General features: G+C 33.8%; 1 long non-coding RNA gene across 1 annotated transcript; it reads right to left on the reverse strand.

The window, feature by feature from the left end:
• Positions 1 to 1,263: 1,263 nt before the first annotated feature.
• LOC109617544 (uncharacterized) lies at positions 1,264 to 12,583 on the reverse strand. The gene is made up of 4 exons (XR_010710249.1): positions 12,204 to 12,583; positions 11,817 to 11,931; positions 5,072 to 7,415; positions 1,264 to 3,803 (listed from the first exon to the last, which is right to left on the reverse strand). It is a non-coding gene; the product is annotated as an uncharacterized lncRNA (long non-coding RNA).
• Between the last annotated feature and the right edge of the window lie 4,187 nt (positions 12,584 to 16,770).

The following is a 16,770-nucleotide window of genomic DNA, read 5'->3' on the forward strand; positions in this document are numbered from 1 at the left end:
GTTATTCCACCTTAAATCATAGACAGCAATGAAAACAAAGTTTTTAATGCTCTGTACATTCCCATTGGTCGTACCATGATAACAATATTGGTTTATTTAAACAATAAAACGCTTTCTTTGGAGATTCATTCGGGATATGAAGGCAGCGACATTGCAGAAATCAAAGTACACAAGTACTAACGGGAGTTGATTTTATCGATTATCATTTATTTTAAAATCAACGATATGTTATTTTGCTTGGCAAGTAGTTTATAATCTGTATTTATGCACATTTTTTAGAATATGAATTCTCGGACCTTTCCGACAAGAATTTCGAGTAAACCCCATATGAATCATGTTGTGTAATGTCTAAAGATAAAATTAACTCCATCAAACTTCCTATCAGTTATCAAAATATTCCAAAAACTGTATGGATCCAAGCAATTATATTGAACTCAAGTCTCGTTCAACCAGACGCTCGGACGTCTCCGCTAATCTCCGACAATATAAATAAGTTTCCAAGAAAAACAATGCTTTATCATAAATTACATCGAATTTATTGATTATTTTCAAGAACTAAGTCCTGTCAGCGGTGATTTTTTCTTTTAACTAATTAATAAATTGATTGTAAAAAGTAAGTAAAAGTCACTAAATTAATGTTAATGTACATAAGTACCTTAGCTAAAAGAAACGGCCAAATCGTCTCCTATGAGAAGTTTACTCTGACATCATCATGATATTTCGTGCAGTCCGTGATTTTTCTTAGGTCGCTGTAGATTTCGTCCAATCGATAAACAGGGCGTGTCAATTTTAGTCCTGTCAGTTTCTTGTCAGTTTTAGTCGCTGTAGATTTCGACCAATCGATAAACGGGGTGTGTAGATTTCAGTCTGGCAGTTTCTATAGAGCTATGAATTAACTATAAGTTTTTGTAAGAAAAAAGGGAATAATACTTGGTAGATGTTAATATATTGAAACATATTATCAAACATAACATTTTATTAGATATCTGACATATAAAGGATTAAATAAAAACAGAGTTAGTGTTATTTTGAACGACCTTTGCAAATTAAGGACAATAAGGAGATATTAAAGTGTAATTGTGTTTCAAAGAAAAAAAATAAAGCTTAGGACAGAGTGTTTTTCAGACTTCTTTTTCCAAAAAAAGATATTAAAACAAAATACTTTTTTTTAAAATTTTTATTTTTTGTAAACAACAACTTGATTTCAGAACATTACATAGAGAAGTTTGATAAAAAATTCTATATAAATGTCAAATACAGCCATACAAATACGATTCGTCCACATTCCTTGAATAAGTTTTGATTTTAATTAGTCAAAGGCGCAAAAATCATTTTATGCAACATCAAGTTTACAACAACACTAACATTTTACTTCTTAACCATAAGTCGTTATAAATAAAATGTACTAACATTTGAAAGCAGGCAGAGGTTTAAAAATCTATTCAAAACACTTAATTTAATATGAACATTCACAATGTACATAAGAACAAACAACAATGAAAACAAATAATTTTGAATATTAATTTTACAACGTATGCGGTACTGTGAAGTCATCATTTTTCGTGGGGGACCAATGTCCGTGGCTTTCGTTGGTAACCCTTGCCTTAAAATTAACATCCTCACGAACGTTTATACATTATACAAGCATGAAATTAATATTTATTTACGAAATAGAACTTGCTACATATACCAACGAAATTACGTCCCATCGAACCAGAAAATTTTCGGAAACCCACGACCATTGACCCCCACAAATAAAAATGATTCCACTGTATTCTTTTAACACAATACAGCTTAAAATGGTCATGGTCACCAAGCCTTCGTAAATTCGTTAAATCTGATAAGTAACAGAACAAGAACAATACACAATTATTAAACAGGTGATGCATGTCAAACAGAGTACCGTTTTGTCTATTCCTTTGGGGGGGGGGGGGGGGGGGGTTGATTTTAGCATAAATCAGCGTATACTGTGGAATCATTAAAATTCGTGGGGGCCAATTTTCGTGGATTGCTGAAATTTAATAGGTTCGTGGGGATGTAATTTCGTGTATTTTCTTATACCTACAAAAGAAAAAATGGCTTTATACCCCTATTTTATTAATTTGTGGACGATGTTAATTCGTGGTTGAGAGGTACCCACGAATTCAACGAAAATGGAGGCACCACGAAATCTAATGATTCCACAGTATGCAACGCAATTACTCTGTATCCTTAACTTCCATTTTGTTTTCCATTGTTTGGTTTATATCGCTTCCTGACGAAGAATCCTCATTGTTTTTTCTCCAACCGCAGACATGAGAGGAACAGCAAAAGGCAAGGAAAACAAAACATCCCTGTGTCGACACCATCAAATCAATCACGAAGGTATAGTCGGATGTATCAACAAACCATTCGGTGATCTGGAGAATGGCGAACATGCAAACAAACATTGCAAATTTTAACAGTATGAAAAACTGGGCCTTTTTCTTTTTGATTATTTTTCCCTTCACAGTGATGACCATCTTTAAAGCCATTCCATTGAAAAATGATATCACGATGACGGACAGTATCAAAGGAGAGAGGAAAGTCACAATGTATGACAGGTTATGATTTAGGAAACATTTGTCAGTGCTGTAATAGAAAGGATCAGATAGAAACACGTGCAACAGTATAGCATTGAGACCCACAATTAGCATTGGAGTGAAGAGGCTGAAAATCAGATGGATTAGAGTTATCCACTTCGTTGTGTCTTGCAATTCTTTGTCCTCCATTTTGGTGTTTCGAAAAAGTGAAAACTGATGGCAGGCTGTTACACAAACAGAACAAGAAATAGATAGCCAAAAGTAATGAAGAGCAAGCCCAATAACAAAGCATGCTAGTTTGACATGTTGAAGGAGTTTCACTAAAGAACTCACTATATGAAACCAAGACAGAAAGAGGGAAACAAAAATTGCATTAACACCAGTAGGTGTTCTTAGGATTTTGAAATAACAGTAGCTTATAAATACTGAAGTCATACACACTGCACTGATACCGTTAAATACAGTGGGCAAGTACTTGACCTCCACAACAATACCATCTAAGAGGTATTCTGTAGAACTGTCACCGCCATCACTATACATACAAACTCCAATTAAAGCTCCAAAATCCAAAACGAATTCGCCTATCTTAAATCGACGCATTGTTTGATTTGAGATTATTTCTAGGTTTTCATCATCGAAGAAAAACAAGCTTGAGTTGAACTTTTGGTGAATGCAGAAGAGTAAGTTACCCACCAGGATAACATCGGGGGGCAATTTAAAGTAGGCGTTCATAATGTCTTTCAATTTCAAGGTCGAAATTGCATCTGGCATGCTGTTTTTTATAGAATCGGCAGGGTATGAAAATCCAAGGCTTTTGATTTTGTATTCTATTGATCCATCATCTAGGGAGGAAGTCTGCTCAATTAAACGTGGAAAGTTTAGCAATTTGGCCTCCACAGAACGTCTATCAAAGTCCATGAACTGAACTTCAAAATACAGATCCACAAGTAAATGAACGTTGCTCATGGCGCTTTCAACTGGCAAGTTTAATGAGGAATTCTTGTTCAATAGCAATAAAAATTGTAAAAATTCTCGAGTATTTTCAGGCAAATGTTGTAAAAAAATGGTGCCAAGAGACTGCTCAATTTTTTCCATTGTAACAGAGGCATTCGTGTAAGTAGAATTGACGGTTAAGGCAAGAGAAACATCAACACCGTATATTGCGAATTTTGCTTCAGATAATAATAATTCGCAGGTATTTCCAATCAGTGCTCTTCCCGGATAGCATCCATAAGTTTCAGACTAAAATAGAAATGTAACATTCCTTAATTTATTGTTCCACAGTTTTATAGGATTACTAGTTCTATTGGTTGCGGAAAAAATCAGAGGTTGAAAACTTTTTCTGCGCTTATTTCGTTACTCAACGAACTGGGTTTCTTACGTTTGATTCCAGGATAATAAGCTCTCTTAAAACCTATTTTTTCCGTTTGCGAATCAATGCTTTCTTTTTACTTTATCATCCCAATCGCGAAAACTTCATTCCGAAAGCGAGATTGTCTAACATCACCATAAAGTTTAAGCTTTAGTTTCAATTCAAAAATCGAAAAATACAGCAAAATATTGAAGCGGCATTTGTTCAACAACTGTCCTTTTTTCAAATAATTAGACAAATATTAAAAATGACAAAGTCATTTAATAGGAAGTTTGACATCTGATTAGTACAAATATAAATCACATGGCATGCCTAAACAAGAGGTGTGTTAAAATTCAAGCATCTGAGATTGACGAAAATTTGTTTGAAAATTTAAGCTTAAAATAAACAAAGTCGTCAACTTTCAGGAAGTTGAATGAAAAATGAATTGCACCATATGGCATATGGCTTGCCTAAACTAAAAGCCACTAAAATTTAAAGCATTTGCAATGCATAGTTGCTGGGGAACAATGCGACTAAAATTGTTGTTACGGACGAGCAGACGGACGAACGGACAGACAGACAGACAGACACACAAGGGCAGTACAGTATACTCTCTCTCCTTCAGAGCGGGGTTATAAATATATACCGGGCATGATAAAATCTTGATCGATGAGTTGTATTCATAAATATTCATAGTTTCCAGTATTATTCATCTACTATTGTCTGAGTAAGAACTCTAAATCAAACTTTGTTTTCATTTTCAAAATTTTTAACATTGTTTGACTTTTGACTGAGGATATCATTTCGGTTGTGGCTTGATTCAAATCCAATTAAGATCGACCGAAATTACCACGAATTAATTATTATTGTTTTAATAAAATAACTGATTTCCGTTGTGGTACATACCAGAAATATGATTTCGAGTGTGAAATGTTTTCTTTTTAATATCATTATGAATATAAAAAGGACGGCAATTTCTAGAGAGTTAAACAAATGTTTCTAAGCAAAGTTTGATAAATAAAAATAGTTTAATAACGTGTTTCTGCTACTCTTCAGTTTGTAAATGCTGTTGAATGTTTTTGTCGTTCAATTAAAAGTTTTACTTTTGCATAAACAAGAATCAAGATGATAAACAGAATTTAAAAAGAAAGCATACCTCTATTTCATCCTTTGGAGAAGAATAGAAATTCACTGATGGTGAGTACGTCGACAAAACAAATTGGTCGCGAATACGGAAGTAACTCCCCATAGAACTTTTACAGTCCGAAGCTTCAACATCGAAGGATGCGTTTGGGAAGCAATGATCGTGTAGACAATTCAGATTGTTACAAGCATAGCAAAATGCATTCTTAAAAGGCGCAATTTCAGAAACACTCGATACGTCTGGCAGACTTTCACATCCATCTTTGTAAATTTTGAGATAGTTTGAGCTTGATGGTTCGCAGCTTCTATTAACCTTTTGTGCTGTGCCATTTGAATTGCAAAGTAAACAATACTCATTTTTGAATCCGGGTATTGGCGGGAAAGCTTGATCACTGATGTTCTCGCATGCCCATCGAATATTGAAGTCAATGTCATGAACAACATTACCTGTGCTGTTGCATACATCAATCGTCTTACTTTCTTCGCCAAACTCTGGATATTCATAGAAACTATAAAACCCAAATCCTACACCAAAACCATCGTCGTCCTTTTTCCTGCATTTTGTTGCCTTGTCAGTATCAAAAAATACTGCACACCCTTCGCTCTTTGCTAACTCGATAACATCCTTAATTGATCCGGCATAAACAAAATGGAGAAACTTAGGACATATAATGTTTATATCAATCGGTGTAAAAGGTCTGTGAAGAAGCTCAGTATTTAATCGGTATAAAGGTGAATTGCAAAAGAAACAAAACACGTTTTTGTAGGTTGACGTCCCGTTTGTGACAAAAAGAGAAGAAAACATTCCTGTGTCCTTTTCACAGAGTTTCTTATACTTGAAATAGAACAGATAGGATTCCTTAATGGAACATCCGTCGATCACTATAATTTCCGTTTCCTCGTTACGTAGACTCGACTCGTAATGGACGGCATCAGACAAACAAGTTGCTGCACTTATCAAAGCAGTGTCAACACAACAGGAGCAGACGTTTCTGAAGACGCAATCAATGTTGCACTCACAATTGGTTGGCACCAAGCTCCGAACGGAAAAAGGAAGAAGGTTTTTGTTGCAAATTCTATCAGGATACATGGCTACTTTGGTCTGTACGAGGCTTCTTACATCAATCTGAATGTCTTTATAAACATACCACCCGTCACTTATCAAGACTTCCTCGTGAATCTCGAGTCTTGTTTGACTAATTTGTTGAAACATTTTATTATTTCGGAACTCAATGTTTTTGAGTTTTAATTCAAGAGTCTCCTTCTGTCTCCAATCAACGCTGTGTCGCTCTTCATATTCAAAGACGGCATCGTAAAAATGGATGACATTTTGTTTTTTAATTGCAAACAACGTGGCACTTTGATCAGACATTGGATTTGTTACTGTATTGCAAAGAAAGCAGTAAAAGTTTTTGTACGGATGAGTCATGGGAGATGTTCCGCCGTCGCTGCAAGCATATTTAATCGACGAATCTTCTACATCCCAATGACCCGTGTAGTTACACGAGTTGATCGATGGATTCTGTTTAGGTAAGTTACAAATGTAGCAGAATACATTTTTGTGGAGGCGAAAAGGTAGAAAATAGGATGACTTACAAGCCATTGCAATGTCAGGATCGGCATCATCCGGGCATGTTGAAGGCACTAGATATTTTACGGGCATCTTCTTCACGAACATGCCCACTCTTTGAGGTGGTGTAAATAAAAATGGTATCTGCATCATTTCTCCCATTTTTAACATTTGCGTAAATGGGCTTATAATGTTTATCTGGATTGGAACATCTGCTTTTCCTATGCCCATATCCCAATAGACAAGGTTGGTTGCTCGTTCGCCATGACAGTACGCACAGTGGCTGTTTGAGTATGACAGATTTGTCGCTATAGATGTCAGTGGTGGGTTCCTGATCAACGTCTTGGGAGACATTGAGGACTCGCATTTTGCTCTGATGCTTGCACTAGCTTCCATAGGACAGTGCGCAATAACCTCAAACATGTCGTACCGCTCCGAACCATGATCAGAGGCGGATCCTATGACAAAGTTAGTAAACACTTTGTATTTGGCACCAAAGAACACATCCGGGCAACAGTTGTTTAATTCGAAGCAAGTCTCGTTACAGGAGCATGGTGGACATCGGTGTAACTCATCATGGTAAAAGACATCGGATAGGGGACTGTTACATAGCTGATATTTTCCACAAGCAAGTTCATATTTCTTGAATAGGCCATCGGTGTTAAGGGCGCCGCTGGCACACGAATCCAAATAATAACCCACAGCGTATATTAACAAAAGACTAAGGAACGGGTTCCTCATTTTGCTAAAGTGTGTTCTTTCTACAATATGGACATTTCCAATCTTTCTGAAAAATAAAATATACATCAGACAATCATTATTTCTTTACGCACTAGTTAATTTTTTTTTTTATAAAAATTCTATTTTTTAATATTCTCAGTTTAATAAATACCAATCTATCCAGAAATGACAACAAAACTCTTACTTTTTTAAAAGTTATTACCACAATACGAAATTATTACAAATACTGTGTTTGAAATTCTTCCAACTGTTCTCTTACATACACTGCACAAAGAGCTTTTGATAGAATCGATCGCGCTCCGACATTATCACCTCATTATAGAATAGAATGATTCCTTATTACTAATTTTCAGCAATTACACAATTAGTTGTTAGAATATGGACATATTTATTTGATTTTCTTCTTTTTTTATTATAATTTTGCAGAGACCGCTTGCCCCACCACACCCCCCCCCCCCAAATTGTTCGAATATTTTGGACTGTATATCACAAATTCGTTTCGTAGTGTTATCGCTGACAAAATATGTTTTCCCAGGGACTTCAAAATGGAGAAAATGGAGTAAGGATGTAATTTCCCATCATAAATATCCTTTCAAAAATATGTTTTCCTATCTGTGATTGTTTCTCTGTGAAAATTGACAAATGTATGAGAAAAAGATTTAATAAATAGAAAATTCATGAAATAAATAATATCTTTAAAGAGACAGTACAGCTTCAGATTTACACATTGTTTCGTTAGGAAATAAGAAATAACGTTGATTGTAACAGTTGAAATAGATAAAAATCCCTTTCACGTAGCTAATTAATGTAATTATGAGCTTCCGGAAATTTAAGAGTCGTACAAACCAGAATAATCTGATATCGTTTATTTGTACACTGTACCACGTGGATTTTGATTGACAGTAATTGACACGTGCTGAAAACTACAAGATATTCGTCCGACTCCGATCATCGTGGTATACGAGGTATAAAGGACTCTCTAAACGCAACACATGATCACTTTCTCGATAATCTATTCATGGTTTTACAATTTCGGTTCATTTTAAAATGAACAGACATAGATGAGTCAAATAACCCCTCAAGGGGCCTCACTTAAAAAAATAATACTAGCTTGTAGTCATCTCCTATGATAAAAACGCTAATTACATGCTTACAAAATAATAATTGTGATTATTTTAAAAACTTTGAACAACCATTACCTTGGAGAAGTAGAAAAGAAATATTTTTATCAACAAACATGTACAGGAGAATCTTCGCGAGCCCTGCATGTGTTTTGTTTACCCTAAATACGCATGCGTTATAGTATAGAAGGCTGACCCCGTAACACGTGTGATGTATTTATGTGATATGTTATACGTAATTATTAATTTTAATGAAATAATTAGATTAATTTAATGGAGAACTTTGTAATTCTCTGAGAGTTTATACATTCATGAGTAGTACAAAAATACCGAACCTGATCGGAAAATTTTTCAAGTCGGTTTTTAGCTGGGCTCTGCTGAAAGCAGAGTCCTGGCTGTAGGCAGGCAAATCGCCAATGTTACTATAAATAGCACAACTTCAAAAGTAAACAAAAAACCAAAGAGCGTCAAAGTAAAAGCTTCCGCTATACCAAATAGTTACACAAAGAGCCAAGTTTTGTCAAAAGTGTTGGCATTTTGGTTTTTTTTTTAATTTTGATAAAATTGTTTATCTTTTTAAGTTTTCTTATTAATAACGTGTTTTAAAAACAAGACTATGCATATTGGACACATACAATGCGCATGAGTTTCCATGAACTACTTTGCTGCGCGTAGGAGAAATGGGGATTGAATATATAACGCTTGTTGCAAAATTCAAGGCAGCAACTGTTAAACTTTTTTCTACTAGACAGTAGAATATTTTTGTTCATAGCCGCTTACAAAATCTGGTCGCTATCTAACGCTTTGCCGACATTAAAAGCATGAGAGAGAGAGAGAGAGAGAGAGAGAGAGAGAGAGAGAGAGAGAGAGAGAGAGAGAGAGAGAGAGAGAGAGAGAGAGAGAGAGAGAGATATTTTCAGTCTTTACTAAACAGTATGCATAAAGACACACCAAAAGAGTCCGGCTTTTAGTACTTTAGTACTTTGATTTGATAAGATGCGCCGTACTGTCTCTTTAAGAAGTTCGTCTCAGATGCCTTCATAATACACTAAAGGCTGTTTAAAATTGCAATTATCTCAGATTCAGACGAAAGATTTCTTATAAATAATCAATTAGAGAATCTTTAACCCGATCATAAAATAACGCATCGTATCTTCACAAGTCGATTGTTTTTTTTTAAATATTCATTTCACGCGAGTAAGAGCCCTTGTCTCTATGCAGTCTTCATTATCAAGATGGGACCAGTGCAAGGTATACAAAACTATCACTCTTTGGAATTTGAGCAACAGTTGCAAGAAAGTATTAAAAATACAATAGCAGGGTCAATAAATCTGTTTATTTTAAATCTGATTGACTTGCAGAGCCTTTGATTGGCATTGTATATGCTGTGACAGTATTTAATAGCTAGGTTGCCCATCATTTGTATGCGTGTTATATTATTCACAACTATATTTTTACCTTTTCCAGTGTCTTTGTCAGTGCTAACACTACAATTCGATTTTGTAACGTACTGTCCAATACATTTTATCAATGACTGGATTATAATCTTATCGTATAATTGCTGAAGAAATATTAAATGATCAAGTACACTTTTGTAAGGTGTAATCTAGTCTTTTACAATGATTTTCAGTCTTTATTGGGTTTGAACACCCAACTCAAATAATGATTCCTTATTCCCTCGATAATGTCGTTTTATAATGAAGTCTAAACCCTGTGGAATATTTGTAAGTACAAAACTGTTGAACTTGACATTGCTATTCAGCGCACAATATAGTATACTTATCTACATACTCGATAAGTTAGGAGGGCTGTTTATTTTATTAATTGTTTTATATAAATAGTGTGACAATCCGGAAATTGTCGTTCTGCCTCTAACAGTTTTTCTAGTTAGTTTTTGTCCGCCAGGTGGCGTTGTTTGAAAAGGTTATATAAGGAAGTGTTTCGCGCGTTAAGTCAGTCGATGCTAAAGCTGCGCTACAAGAAGGTTGGAAAATAATTAGGTAACTGTCTTTAGAATTACAATTGTGTTTTGTTTTTTTTGTTTTTTTATTATATACGAAGTCTAGACGTGACTGAACAAGTCTTTCCTGACGTTGTGTATATATTTTTTTTTTTCTATTTAATTTATAAACAATAATTACCGTGCTGTCAGAGCCGGAGCTACGAAGAGCAGGAGCCACGAAGAGCCGGAGCCGCGCTGAAAGAGCCGGACACATAAGAGCCGTGCTATAAGAGCCGGAGCCATAAGAGCCTAACCTGTATATTAGAGCCAGCGCATATATACCTGAACATACTTGATTCTACGAAAGGCAGTCGATTTGTTTTTAAAATCAGTATATGTATATATTGAATATTTAACTACTAGTCCTCAGAAAGATAACTGAGGGTACCTATCCGCTTCCATATTTTATATTCAAGAGGTTGCACGCTACAATAGCATACATTCCAAGATTAATTAACGGAGAAGGATACTGGTATTGAAATAATAAAAATGTTCCGTGTACGTATATTTCAAAACAACATATTCTGCTGGATTTTTTTCTTCCATCAATTCATTATTTTAAGTTAAGTTGTGTTTCCTTTGGGGATTTCTCCTTTAGAGAGTCATATGTCAAGGGTGATACCTTTGTTTTGTTCATTTATATGGTGCTTCAACTGGGTTGCAGGCTTACTAACGTTTTTTTTTATACCTTTTGTTAGACCATAATTAATCAATCACCTAATTGTCGACGGTTTTTACCGTTTTCCCGATTACAACAAAGAACACACGGCGGGTTTGTCGGACAGCAGAGGATGCTCACACCTCCTTGTTACCTGATCCTACCTGTAATCTTTTAAGAGGTCCGTGTTTGCTCTTCTCCTATTTTGTATTTTTCATCAGGACTTTTGATTTTGAACACTGTTCATCATCACCACATGTCACGGCACTGGTTTTTAATAAACCAAGGTCACGTTTTTTTTGTAAGTGTTATTTAATATGTATGTAAGATAAACCCCATCAATGATTGATGGCTCAAACAGTGTATGATTTGAAACCCTTTACCAATGTTATTTGATTATTAAAAAAATGCAGAACATGTTGTAAAAAGTAAAGAAAATAATCATTAATCCAGATTAGCAATATGAAAAATACATTTAGTTTACTGATTGATAAGTTAAAAAAAAAATTCAAATGAATGATTTACAAAAATAAGATACTAAAATTTATAAATATTGTTGTTTTGTTCCTCGAACCCTTTTTAAGGTTGAAAAAATGCAATTAAACAGACATAAAATCCTTGAAATTATATTGTTGAAGGAATATAAGTATAACAAACGCTGCTTACCTGTAGAAAGCTCTTAGGAAGCTATTTGGTTTGTCTATATGTCTATGTATATATATGGAACAAATATCGATCGAATGCCAGGGTCCGCTCCGCTAGATGGTGTGTCCTTTCTGTGCTGTTGACGAGAAAGTCATTGTCATCCAAAGACAAGAGAGACAGCTTATGCATGTAAACACCTTCTTCCCAATTATCTCGCAGGTTCAAATATACAAAGGTATCTTTTTACATTTACAGATTTTAACATGATGGAATGGAACGTGTTTAATATATCATATATACAATTAGCTTATAAAAATATTTCTACATTTCTTTGAAAAGATTGTTTCCGAAAGTATACTACATGTATATCGGATAACACAATTTCACCGTTTTAATATAAAATCTTACCTAATTAATCACCTTCTTTTTTTACGTCATTTTGGACTCCATGCTAATTATAGACGCCGCATCAGCAATAAAATTACTTGTCTTATCCGATCGTTCTGCTGATGACCCATAATGTATAGGTATATGTATATATATCCCACTAGGTATCTAATCAAAGTACTGATAGTACTGAAAAGCGCTAACCCAGCTTCTGTTTGTAAAAGATATATGTATATAACATTTTATTTTCTGTATACGCAATATATTTCCTCATCACTGCGTGGCAGCCCCTGCAATGATGTATGTAAGCCCTGTACATCAAATTCACAGTAGCCCGTACTAGCCCGTGCAGCTCCTGAAACTGGTTCCCTCACCAGTTTAAATGATGTAAACTTCTGCTCATAGGGGCGGTTATTCCTTGCACCGGAAGTAGAAGTCTAACGACAATAAAGCGCTGAGCTATGCTTAGCGCTTTAAAAATGTTAATAATATCTGCGTATTCGTCAGATATATATTTTTTAATCAGAAATAAATGCCGATGATGCAGTGTATAAAAAGAAAGGCCAACTTTATTTAAACAAGGCAAATGACAATTTTTATGTCAATTAAACCTACCGTAGAAACAACACTGCTCATGTAATTAGTAACCACATATAAGTCGATTTAAGAACATGTCATAAACTAAAGCAGAGACAATTGCTTAACATACTACGTGTATGAACATTATTAATCTAATCCATATTAAAAGGGGAAAAACACTAACATATACTAATATTCTTATTCATATTATAAATACGTCGGATGGAAAATACTTGAACACTGCCCATCAATGTTATTTCGTTACCATAAGCAACCCTAGAAAAATATTCTCACCTTAAATTTTTATCTTATTTTGCTCACATATTTTATTGGACAGTAGTCACAGTTTTTTTTTATTCAATTAGTAATACAAATAGTTAATTTATATATTGATTCTCAACATGTTCTCATTCTTATTCGTAAAGTTAACTGAATCTTTAGAAATGGCATGATTAGTAATGATAACATTTTGTTTGTGTATTTTATTTAAATATTATGTTTGTCCACCTGGATTTAATTTATGGCCAATCAAAAAAAATCCTTTAAAACAAAAAAGTTCTTTTTTTTGGCTGTTTTCAACCGAATTTGGGAAACTTGTTTGATTTGGCTTTGACCTAATTTCCAAAGGGAAACTATCAGAGTGAAATATATCTTATAACACCATAAAGTGCTCAGGTATTCAATTGTTAATTTGTAAGGCCTTTAGATGGTTCGATGATCGTGGCCAATTTTTTGCTGCATTTATATCCTTTCAAAGAACTCCATATAAAAAAACCCCAGGAAAGTACCGAAATTTAAAAGATTGAAAGTGTGGACGTTTCCTTTACCATAGAAAAAAAGTTTGTCGCTAAACGAATATCTTAATTTTATGTTAATCTTATGATTGATTTGTTGACGATCTAGATTCCTTAGTAAATAAAATACAATAGGGCTAGAGACAACACGTATGTTATAGAACCCATTCGGATCAATGGGTCTAAATGTACGAATACAATACGAGGAGGTAACTCTATGTACATGAATCATTAACGCCCTTGTACTGTAGACTGATATCCATCTTAATCTGTGCAGCCATTTTCTATTAATAACTTAATCTTAATGGTATTGACTTAAAACAGGGATAACCTAATGAAAAAAAAGTATCGCATTTCAAAATGCATCTAATTCAATCGTAATTTAAAGTAAATATTGCGTAATTTAAAATAAATATTGCACAAAGATAATTATATCGAATTTATATGTAAAACAACAATCAATCGATCCATAAAAAATAATTTAGTTTCAAAAACATTATCGGCTTCCTGGCAATAATTTGCATTATATCCTTACTCAAGTTTGAATACTATCAAAAATATCCACAAGGTATGTGCGTCATTATTAAGATTTTTTTCTTCCAATTAATCTTCTCACTTCATAGCAGGTTGCTGATAGCGGATATTAGGTGTTAAAAGTGATCTCTGAGTCGATATATATTTACAAAGGTCGTTTTTGGTCTGAAAAAAAAAAGGATTATGACAATGTGAAATTTAATACATTCATTTCCTGTGATATTTTGCAGCCCCACCCTAGTACAGACACAAATGAAATTCAACGTCGTCTGACCCGCTAATAATATTGCCCACATTTTTTTTTATCAATTTTATTTTCTAATTTGAAGTTTCACAGTTGTTTTCAGTCTTTTCTAAATGTTCCCTCTTTTTCATTCATTAAAAATACAACATCGGATTAGTTAAAAAATACCCACGAGAAAATTCCTTGACAAAAACTAATTATAGATAAGGGAAAAGAAAACACAGTCATTAATGTCCAATCTAAAATCAGAATAAAAAAATAACAAATATGCACAATTCATCCACTGCAGTAAAAAAAAAAAAGATTTACAATTGGATAGGTTTAATTATCTTCTAAATACAATTTTCATTGTTCGTGTCGTTAGCCCATGAGTACATACATATAAGTTACCGATTCAACAACGATACTACTTGTATTCCTTTATACATGTAGGAGCATGGTCACGATTTTGGTGAAAAATTATTTTTCCGATTTTGATGTTAACAATGCTTTAGTAAGGCACTTTTAATAGGCAACCGAAATTTGAGTGTCATTTATTGAGTTATAAGCGAGCTACAGAGTTTGCAATTATTTGCTCTGGAAACAAAGCCTTTGTTTACATTCTGAATGTTGAAGTAAAAAATTCCAGTTTTGGATCTAAAATGAATGTGTTAAACGCTAGGAACTGTTTAATTATCCTTAAAATGATCAGAAAATAGACAAATCAGCTTGAAACACATTTTTTACTGGTAAACATGTATTGAACCTTTGTAAACAAAACCAGGGCACGAGCCTTGTTTACATGACAAAGAATAGTAAGCCCTGTATCTTGCTTATAACTCTACGATTAACTCTCAAATCTCATTAAATTACAAAAAATCCATTCCTAAGCATTGTAAATATTAAAAACACCCAGAAAAATAGAACTTGACCAAAATGGTGACCATACCCCTTTAAAGATTAACGCAAGGTTGAACTTAAAAAAAGATGGAGGAATAAGCAAATGCCCATTCGATTAGTCGTAAAATGCATTTTCAATTTTTTTTATTAAATATATTAATTTTATTTTGGTTATATTATAATACAAGTTTACATAAGGACAATTTTTAACTATGTTCAGTCTTGAATATTTGATCAAACGATAAGAAAAAAAAAATTTTTTGATGATAAATTAGTATACCAGGGTACGTACATATCAGACATATTGAAACATCCGCTTGTTTCTTACCTATCCATTATATTTACAGCAATGAAAAAGCTTATATCCTACCTAAAAACAATCTTGGATATCATTAAAAATACGTGCCCTAATTTTTTTTAACAGCTATACTGAAAAATAGGATTTGAACAACGAAATGTTGTTATTGTTATTACATGTATACAGTCGGGTATATATGACGGTCGGGTATATATGACAATCAGGTATATATTATATATATTTATCTTTTAATAAATATGAAAAGTTGCTAGATAATTAAAATGGCAGATGAGATCATTTGAGACCTATTTGTATGAATGCATTTTCTAATTAAGTTTTAATGATCAACATAGATATATTTTCAGATTACAATTGTTCTTTTTTTATTCAGAGATTTGTCTTTTGGTTTGTGTAGGTTTGCCTTCAACTCTTGTTCACGAATCACTAAATTAGGTTAGTTTTCTCACCACTTTGACTTCATCGACCGTCTTATTATATCTAATCGATTCGAAAGAGACATTAAGAAAATAAAATCACACAATATTGTTCGAATCCCACTTTCTATAAATCTGTCAAAAAAAAAAAAGATCATGTAATACTGAGTCCAAGACTGTTTTCACCGGCTAATATCCCTACTTGGTGGTTAAATCTTAATGCCTAACCTTATATAATAAAATCATAAATGTTTGCCATTTCATAGTTTGACTTAATAACAACCTCTGTGGTACAAGTTTCTTAATGTAGCTTAAAGGATGTAATCTTACTAGGAACCATTTTATCAAGGCCTTGGACTTTCCGTAGGATGTAGCTATCTGTTTTTTACGTCAAAACAAGTTAAAATGACGCTGATTTCAAGCGAAATATACACCGATTGCGTAGTCTTAACTAAAAAGCCACAGACAAATTGTGTTGATCTTAATATTCATGGCTAAATAGCCAGAGATGAAATAGACAGGCCTACTTACATTGCTGTTTGACACAACTACCCAAAGTCCAAGCTCTTGTTAAAAAGGTTCTGCTTGGATTAGGGTGCTCAAAGATAAAGTTTTAACGCATATATGGCCATGATCTAGTTCCATCTCTGTCGTAAGAGTGTTTTTTTTGTCTGAATATCGTCTACCATTAAACTGAATACAGAATTTTATGGTACATGTATCCGATTTTATTGCCGTTCTTCGTTCAGGCTTTGGTGATATTAAGGAGGCCTGGAGGGTTGTGAGCATTTTAAACTATACTAATCTCCTTCTCTTTGAGAAGAAG

The sequence above is a fragment of the Magallana gigas genome, chromosome 10 (assembly GCF_963853765.1).
Source record: "Magallana gigas chromosome 10, xbMagGiga1.1, whole genome shotgun sequence".
Taxonomy (NCBI): Eukaryota; Metazoa; Mollusca; class Bivalvia; order Ostreida; family Ostreidae; genus Magallana; species Magallana gigas.